Source organism: Spermophilus citellus (genome assembly GCF_964194105.1).
Source record: "Spermophilus citellus genome assembly, chromosome: 7".
Lineage (NCBI taxonomy): Eukaryota > Metazoa > Chordata > Mammalia > Rodentia > Sciuridae > Spermophilus > Spermophilus citellus.
In genome coordinates this window covers 155,716,369-155,726,331 of record NC_138188.1, presented here as the reverse complement: position 1 = coordinate 155,726,331, position 9,963 = coordinate 155,716,369, and positions in this window count along the sequence as shown.

Here is a 9,963-nt window from a genome sequence, read left to right as displayed (position 1 = left end):
CTAAAACAGAACATCCGTTTGATGTGAAGATTCTTCCTGGCATTGGTTTCGCAGACTGAAGATAATGTTTGGTTGTAAAGGAAGACGGGAGGTCAGATAGGAAAAGAGGAAGCACTTTCCCTCACATGCAAGGGTACAAGGAGCACGTCTCCCTGCACTCATCTGCTGAGCATCACGGGGTACCACATCTGCATCCTCACCTGCCTGACTGGCTGGAGACTAAGTCCCTGCTCTAAGGGCCCATCTCCGGCACCACAGGGTTGGCAGCTATTTCTGGAGCTTCCTATCAACCATCTGAGCAGCTATTCACCTCCATTAGGCCCTGGGGCTGCTCTGAACAGGGCCGGGACCCAGGATGCCAAGATCCATTAACTGAGGTATTGAGAGGGTGAATCTAGGAGAATCGCTCCCACCTTCTGCCCTGGGCTCCTGTACCAGCTCCCTTCAAAGTCACAGGTCTCTGATAAAGGAACCAATTGATAATCACTGGATATAGCTGTTACTTCTTGTGTCCCTATTTCCAAATGGCCCCGGAGGCACCAGGACTGTGCCCCAGACCACAGGCGTGCTGGGAAAACAGCAGTGCCTCCAGGAGCTACCGTGGGCCCAGAGGCCATGGTGCCAAGTCTCCTGCTGACCACTTCTCTATGGCTGAATTTTAAAACTTGGAATAAAGTTAGGTTTCTTGGAATCCACGGTCATTTCTAACACGTGGCTAGAGAACAGGTATTCGTGAACAGCTTCCTTGTCAGGGAGATGTTCAGACTCTAACCCCAGGGGATAATTTGAAGAAAGGAGAGTAATAGATATAATGGGCCCCCAAAAAAGACCACTAGGCCAGGAGTCTGAGGAACTGTTTGTAACCCAGGCCTATCACCAAACCTCGATTCTGTGTAGCCTTTGGCAGTCCATCTGGGGCCTGCCCTGCCTCTCCACAGGAGAGATGGAAGAATTAGTATTCCTCATTGGGCTGAGCCAAATGACATTTTAAATGCCCTTCCAACTGGGACTCAGCGGGAATGCACTCCATCCTTATAATATTTGCCATTTAATAAGCACCACGGGCCAGGCTATGGATGTGTTGTCACACTCGGCCTCCCCACAACCCAGTGTGATGTTCTGATTAACATCTGCTATGGTATGAGTGTGTCCCCAAATTTCACGTGTTTCAGAAACTGTAAGTTTGCCTTGTTGATATAACAAAATACCTGAGATAAACAGCCTAAAAGGAGGAAATGTTTATTTTGGCTCATAGATCCAGGGGATTTTAGTCCATGGTAGCTCAGCTCAGTCACCTTGGGCCTGTGTGAGGCAGAGCATTATGGTATGGAGGGTGTGGTGGAGGAAAGTGTCTCACCTCACTGCAGAGGGGAAGCAGAAAGAGTTGGGGGGAATGAGCTGGGGTCCCGAGATCCCTTTCAAGGGTATGTCCACAGTGATCTAACTTCCTTCCACCTCCTAAATTCTCCACCAGCTCCACAGCCTGGGGACCTAGCCTTCCACGCTTGGGTGTTCCAGGGACATCAGGATCCAAACCACAGCAGAAACTTAATCCTCAAAATCATGTTGATTAAATCTGGATGTGGGTCTTCAGAGGTGATTGGCTCCTCAGAGCTCCACCCTTATGAGGAGATTAATCCATTTATGCATTGATGGATTAATGGATTACCACGGGAACAGCGTTGTTATTAAAGCAAGCTCTCTCTGGCATGCTTTCTCTGTCTTGCCATGTGCTGCCTTCTGCCATGTTATGATGTATCATGAGGCCCTCCCCAGATGCTGAGAAGATACTGTGGCCATGCTCTTGGACTTCCCAACCTCCAGAAAACGATCAGCTAAATAAACCTCCATTCTTTATAAATTACTCAATCTAAGGTATTTTGTTATAGCAACAGAAAATGGACTCAGACAACATCCCTTTCAGCAATGGAGACAGTAAGTTGACAAGAGGCCAGAGTGGGTTTAGAGAGGACAAAGGATCTGGGTCTAGGTCTGTCTAACTCTAAAAGTGATACTCTTTCCTGTCCATCACACTGCCTCCGGCTCTTTACCAGCTCACTCAGCCTGCTGCCTCTTGACAGGAAGTAAAAGGCACAGACAGCCTGGTGGAGACCTGCCCCCAAAATGGGCACGTCCAGATCAAAACTGCCAGTCAACGGCCTTGTAAACAGCAATCTCCAGCCGCTAACCACAGAGTCTTCTCACCTCTAGAAACAGGCTCCCTTTTGTCCACACATCCCTGTTCACAAACAATAACTCCATCACCCAGGAGACCACAGCACAAAGGGAGAGCGTGGGACAGACAGATCGGGTCATAAATAACGTACTGGACGGGCAGAGAGGGGGAAAATGATTTAAAGGCAAAATACACCAGAATGCACTAGAAAGGGATATTGGACGTGCTGGCGTTTAAATGGTGCCTACACCCCTCATAAGAGGAGTATGCACAAATGGGTCTGTATTTTCAACTACGTCACATGCCCTGCCTTGCAACCAAAAACAATATTTGTGCTTCGTGCGCTGCACTGTGGTGTTTTATACACAGGATCACCTGGCACGGCTCCTGACCCTGAGATGGAAATTAACATTTTCATGGCGGTGGGTGGAGGGCTAGGGGGGTGGTGGTGGTCCAAAGGGAGGCTCGGGGGAGGGGAGCAAGTATGATCTGCAGGCCCCGCGCAGGCGCTGACATTGCTGGGCATGATGGATGCTGCCAGCTCTGTTGCTTAGCAACCCAATACGGTTCGAGACAATTCAGCCGCCTTGCTGGCTTGCAGAAGCACGCAGGGCTCGTTCAGCATGGCACTGGGCAAAGAAAAATAATCATGGGTTTGTTTTTTTTTTCCAGTTATTAATAATCATTCTTCCTAGTTTCCCATGTAGATCAACATACCTGAGGGTACCCAGAGTCCTCCACTAGATCGGGCTGGAAAAAGCCCAGGATTTTTAAATAGCCACCCACTCGGCTTCAGAGAGTAGTGGAATTTTACTGGCTGGTCTCCTGATGCTTCCCTCCATCGCAGGCCCTCACCGCAACACAGAGGCAGAGCTGGCCGCGTGACTCACCGGCATACCTTCAGATCTTGTTTATCGGCCTTGTCATGAGTCATGGTTTCTTCAGCTTTCTTTTTTCTCAAAACTGAAGTACTTGACATTTCAGAATGGGGTTGGGTGAAGGATTTTTTTAAAAATAATTTTTTTAAACCACTCTGCAGCTTTGTGTGCCAGTGTGGGGGTGCATGGGAAGAGGTGAGTAATGGCTGCAGAAACAGGTAAACAGTGAGGTTTTGCATGCCATCAGTCACCTGGAAAGCCAGCACCGTGCTCGGAAGCTGTCATCGGTGAGGGAGGAGGGGTGGGTATGCCCCTAGGCTAATATCATAGCAGGAACAATGAGCTGGCCAGCACCCTGCCCTCCCTCTGTCCGGCACCACAGCCCAGCACTTTCTCCATCCCCCAACAAAGAGGTCGACTATCTTTTGTGCAACATAACAACAGTACCATGTAAGCCTTCAAGAAAAATCCTTCAAGAATTCTAAGTAACAAAGAAAACCGGAATCTAAGATCAGAAAAGAGAAATGGAATTGCTACACAAAAATTGTGCTATAGCACACAGACCGCTGGTCCCTGGGTTTGGGTTCTAATTCAACGTTAATTGGATGGGTGATAAACTTCTCCTTATTTGCATGGCCAAGCATGAGTCTTGTCCTCTCCGTGAAGCTCTCGACCTCTTACATTTATTCACGTAGCACACTGACTGTCCTTCCCCCCAGAGTACGGACCCCTCAAAGTCAATGTACCATTTTAGGCATCTCCATATCATTATCAACTCAGAACACTATCAGATATATAATAGATGCTCAATGCATGCTGCCCGTTTGTATGGAGACATGGATAAGTGCAAGAATTAATTAACTAAATCCAATTAACCTCTTGGAAGTCCTGTTTGTTCCCATGTCCAACAGGATGGATTGGATACACCCTGTTGATTTACAGAAAAGTAATGAGTATCTAGGAATTTTTGCAACTGAAGGCATTTTAAATGTTACACAATATTATACAACATTATTAGAAAACAAGGTAATAATTATCAAATGGCTCCCTGAATCAGGAGTTAGGACTAATTCTATTAATAGGTAAATTGGGGCTGGGGATGTGGCTCAAGCCGTAGCACGCTCGCCTGGCATGCGTGAGGCCCGGGTTCGATCCTCAGCACCACATACAAAGACGTTGTGTCCGCCAAAAATTTAATTAAATATTAAAATTCTCTCTCTCAAAAAAAAATTTTTAAAAATAGGTAAATTGGGGAAGAGGAAAGTTCAAACGGATACAAAATGTTTCCCCTTTCAGATTTGGGTTACACATGAAATTTCTACAATACTTACTTCTTTGGATTAAGACATTGAAGATCCATCTTAAAAATTTAAATTCTCTCTCCCAGCAATAATTTACTAATCTGTTATTAACCTCAAGTGCTTTAGATAAACTTTTTAAATCTGCTCCGAGAGTGTATGAGACTGAGGATTAGACAGGAGGTGATTTTCTTTTACTTTTTATTATAGAAATATTCAAACATATACAAAACTAGAGGCAATAATATAATAACCCCTGGGTGCTCATCAGCCGGCTTCAGGAATTATCATCCTTTGGCCTATTTCATCTATTTCCTCTTGCCACACTGCATGATTTTAACACAAATTCAAAACCTCATTGTATTCTACTCATGTATGTTTTGGTATTTAACCTGCTAGATTTTGGATACTGTTTGTCCCCTCCTAAACTCATGGTGAAATAGGACCCCATGTGGCGGTGACTGATGGCATGCTGGCCCCACGTGCTGGCAGGTGGGGCCCCGAGAGGTGATTAGGTTGTTAAGAGGGATCAATGCCTTCCTCCTGGTTTCCTCTCAGTAGTGAGTGCTCTCTCTCGAGGGACTGAATGAATTACCAACAGAGTGGGTTGTTATGAAGCAAGGCTACCCTTGTGCTCTGCCTCTTCTGCAGAACACGTCTGCCTGTCTGCTTCCACCGTGAGTCAAAGCACCTCACCAGAAGCCAAGTGGACCACAGTACCATGTTGTTGGATTGCTCTGAAACTGGGGGCTGAATAAGCTCCTTCACCTCATAAATCACCTAAGTCCAAGACAAACCAGAAAGTACAAGCTCTTTAAAAAAATAATAATAACCATAAATCAATATCACATTTTTAAATAACAATGATTTCTTAGTAACCTCAGGCCATCGGTGTTTCAATTTCCTGGAAAAAGGGTTCCATTTATTTTTATTAGGAATTTTACATTTTAGAATAGTGTTATGTTCACAGAAAAATTGGGCAGAAAGTATGAAACATTCCCAGATGATCCCTGTCCCTACACAAGCCCAACCTCCCCCACAATTGACATCTCCCTCCACACACACACAATGGTACATTTGTTATCATTCAGGAAGCTACACTGACATATCATTGTCACCCAAAGTCCCTAATTTATGCTACGGTTCAGTTTTGGTAGTGTGCACTCTAGGGTTTTAACAGATGCATAGTGACAGGTATCCACCGTTACAGGGCCACACAGAGTCGTTTCATTGCCCTAAAACTCCTCTATTTATCCCTCCCTCCCCACAACCCCCTGGAAACCAGTGACTTTTCTCTGTCTCCACGGTTTTACCCTTTCTAGAACATCACACCGTTGGAGTAATGCAGTGGATGGCCTCTTCAGATTGGCTTCTTTCACTGGAGAAGACCCCTTTGAGTCTCTTCCATGTCTATCATGGCCTGGCAGCCCACTTCTTTTCAGGTCTGAAGACTGTTCCATTGTTTACATACATCACAGTAGTTTTATCTGCCTTCTCGGAGACACATTGGCTGAACCCAAGTATTGCCAATTATGAAGTAAAAACACCATGTAAAGGTCTTTGTGTGTGGGAGGACGTTTCATTCCTTTGGGGAAATGCGGAGGAGTGTGAGTTGGACCATTCAGGAGGCCGATGTGGAGTTGTAGGAAGCCGACAGTCTTCCGGTGTCTGTGCACTCTCTGTATCCTTGTCAGCAGGTCCTGCTGCTTTGCCTCCTTGCCAACCTTTGACACTCCCTGTATTTTGGATTTTGACCATTCTGATAGGCACATAGTGGTACCTCACTGCCATTTTTATTTGTAATTCCCCAGCAGCAGATGGTGCTGAGCGTCTTTTGATATGCTTTCTCCACATCCACACATTTTCTTTGCTGAGGTCTATGTTCAGGTCTTTTGCCCATTTTTAATGGGACTGTCCCTTTCTCATTGTTGAGGTGTTACAGCTCAGTTTTGTGGTAAAAGTTACATTCGTCGCAGAACACGGTGGGGGCTGGTTCTAGGAATGTATCTAGCAGGAGAAGAGATGTGAATTTCACCCACTTTATTGTTAACAGTTTTGTCTTCTGATTTCATGACCATTAACAGCAAATCTGCTCTAGGGAAGGACATGGATGAGGAAGTCAAAGTAGGAATGACTGTCCCTTCGGCCAATGGCTCCTACCAGTTGCTCCAGCTGTTATTATAAAAATAATAAACAGCTGAATTTTCCTAACCTAGCAGTAGCAGGATTTTATTGATCTTGTCAATTCCTCCCCCTCCTGCCCCATTGTAGACAAACCACACATACTTGCCTAAGACTCAGCTTCTTTTAAAATGGAAGCAATAACAGGGCCTACCTTGTCAGGCTCTTAAGAGAACTGAAGAACTGTATGTAAAGCTCTGACACCCTACACCCAGAACGACCATGACTCCTGTGCTGTTATTCCCAGTCTCCTTGGAAACAGAGCTGAGCTTGATGGAGATCCTAAGGGCCTATCACGGCCTTCTCCCCTACTCGACAAAACCCTGAATCTAATATAGATTTCAATGGAGTGTTCCTCTAAGTGTGGTTTTTGGACCAGTTGCATCCAAAAAACCCCTAACAATTATTTAAAATGCAGATTGCTAAGCCCCGGGCAATTCTTGAGAACACCAAAGTATGAGAATTTTTGCTTAAAGCTTTAAGGGTTGTGCAGTGACTTTCTCAAACAGGGAACTGAAAGACAGTGAGGTGTAGCAGAAGGGACCTGGAGCCTGGGATTGGAAGGCCAACCTTGGACCCTGGCCATCTCTTTACCTCTAGGATGGAATTAATAACACTCACTCATGGGGCCATAGGAAGGCCCAAAGGGGACCCTAAGAATAGGCAAACACTCTCCATTATATGATGTCACTTACTTGTATTATCCCAATTCCAAGAACCTAAATATAGAAGTCCTGTTTTGTGCTTCCAAAAGAAGATCATGTGGCCTAATGATTTCCATAATAAAGGGCATGGTTTCTGAAAAATCTCATCCATTCTTTCATTAACAAATATTTATTGGGTGTCAATTCCGTTCCGGGCACTGTGCTGGCAATGAACCAGGGAACAAAGCAGTTCATTCCCTGACCTCTTATTTAGAGGGCTCTGAAATATCCAAGGACAAATAAGGGACAGGAGAAACTTAAAACAGAGTTCTACAAAAGGACCTTAATGAGCATATGTTCCGTTGACAACACTCTGAGAGTCGAGGCGTCACACAGCCATGCTCCACCCATGGCTGGTAGCTAGGAAATCACGTCCCCGGCTTCTCCAAATTCTTCTTACCTTGTCTGTTGTACCTTCTGCACCAAGAAAACAAAGAAGCAAAACAAAGGTTGAACTGCTCTTTCCCCGTGTGGTCAGAATGAATCACTGGAGTTGACGGCAACGAAATTCTTTCCACTTAATGTTGTGCCATTCGATTTTCATTGAATTTAAAAGCAGGTTACAAAGCACTATACAGAGTAGCATTCCTTGTTAGAAACAATGTGTATGCGGGGCATAGAAAAATGGCTGTACAACCCATGGATTATCAGCAGACTTGTCCTAGAGTCTAGAATTACAGGAGTTTTTTTTTTTTATTTTATTTTCTTCTTTATATTCCTGGAAATTTCTCAGAAATTTCCGAATCTATAATGAACACAAATTACTTCTATAATAAAAGGTTATTTCAAAATTAATGCTTAGCTTCCTCTCTCTCTCTTCCTCTCTCTGTTATAAAACCAGCAGTGTGTTTGGCCATTTTGAGACAAAATTCAATCTCATGAGAATTCTGTAGAATCTCATTGTCCTGATTAGGCCTAACAGTCAAACCTGGTCTTTGTCTTCCAGCAGAAGAGATGAAGCCCAACCTTTGCCAGAATTCCTCTAAGATCTTCTTGAGTTTACCTGGACTAAGGTTAGCCAGGATCTTGAATGGACTCAACTCTTAAACAGATATTTCCAGATCCCCACCAGATCCAAGGAACCACGTGGTGTCCTGTGCCAGGAGGTCAGAGACATTAGGACATGAGCTGGGTCCTCGAGAAACTTGGAATTTGGCTGAGGAATGAAGGCATAAACACATGCAAAGTTTACTGACAAAATGTGAGCGTGAGGGTGACATTGGACAGCACCCATGTGTGGAGCCAGGAAGGGCAACTGGTTAGGAGTTTAGAGGGCAATAGGGAGCCACCGGGGTTGGGTGGTTGGTTAACAGGACAGTGACAGATCTGTGCTTCAGAAAGACTAGGTCTGTGGAGTGTAGACTCGTAGGGAAACAGAGAACAGAGAGGGAGGAAAACATGGCAATAAAGGACCAGGGAAAAGAATATTGGGTTTTCCACCAGCTCGGCCACCAAGCAGGCAACTCTGACCACGTCACTTCTGCTGCCTGGGACCAATCGGCACCCCTGACAAATGAGAGAGTTGGGCTAGAATCCAGGCAAGAGCCCTCCCAGGCAGGAGTGCTAAGGCCTGGGCCAGGAGTCAGCAGCGGGGAGGACAGGAGTGGTCTCACCCTCATCAAAGAAGACGCCAAACCAGCTGTGGAACAGGCACCAACTAAATAAAGTAAGGTTTCTTCCTCTTATTTTTTTTCTTCTTACTTTAAAAAAATTTGATACCATTTATATTTCAAGTTCACCATGTGAAAGTACACAATTGAGGGTCTTACAGTATAGTCACAAAATTAGGCAACTGTCACCATTAATTCCAGAAATTTTTCATCGCCTCAAAAAGAAAATTTCTGGAATTAATTTAATTAATTTGATCATTCCCCACTTCCCTCCCACCAGCAACCTCTGATCATCCTCGCTGTGAAGTTACCTATTCGTGGACACGTCAGAAAAATGAAATCATACACCATGAGGCCTTTTGTGTCTGGCTTCTTTTCCTCAGGATCATCTTTCCAAGGTACATCTGTGTGACAGCATGCGTTAGTACTCCCCTACTTTTCATGACCACGTAATATTTCATTGCATGGATATGCCCCTTTTTATAATTTATTCATCCATAATGGACATGTGAGTTTTTTACTTTTCTGCAAAGCATAGGTTCTTATCCTCTTGACTATCAGACAGAAAAGATGCCACGTGAACGATTTGAATTTCAGAAGATATGGGAGTTTGGAGCACAGGGGGCTGTGGCCACAGCAGGACAGAGACAGCTCTGTCTTCATGTGCAGTAACTGTAGCACTTGTTGTAGTAAAACTTCCCATTCATCCTGCTACAATTACCAAAGTATTTGTACCCCCAAAAGAGTATGTGATTTTAAGTGGAAATTTCTGAGCATCAAAGCCCATTCCACGGATTTAAAAAAATGCCACAGGATTAGAAGATAATCTTTCGCCTTCATGTTCTGCCAGTGCAAGGGAATTGAGTTTGCAGATTCTCAGGCATGACAGAGGCCATGTCCCAGGCTCCGTGTGACCTGCTTTCCATTCTGTAAACAACAATTCAGACCCAGGCACATCAGACTTCCAGTTTTCCTTCTTTCCCACAGTCCGAGCTGTTAATTTCCTCCCTGTCTTTTTATGAGCTAGAGAACTGTGACATATTACTATCATTGTTTGTGTTATGATTCAAGATGTCTTTGTCTTTTCCTAAATCAGACTGAATTAAAAGAAAGGCC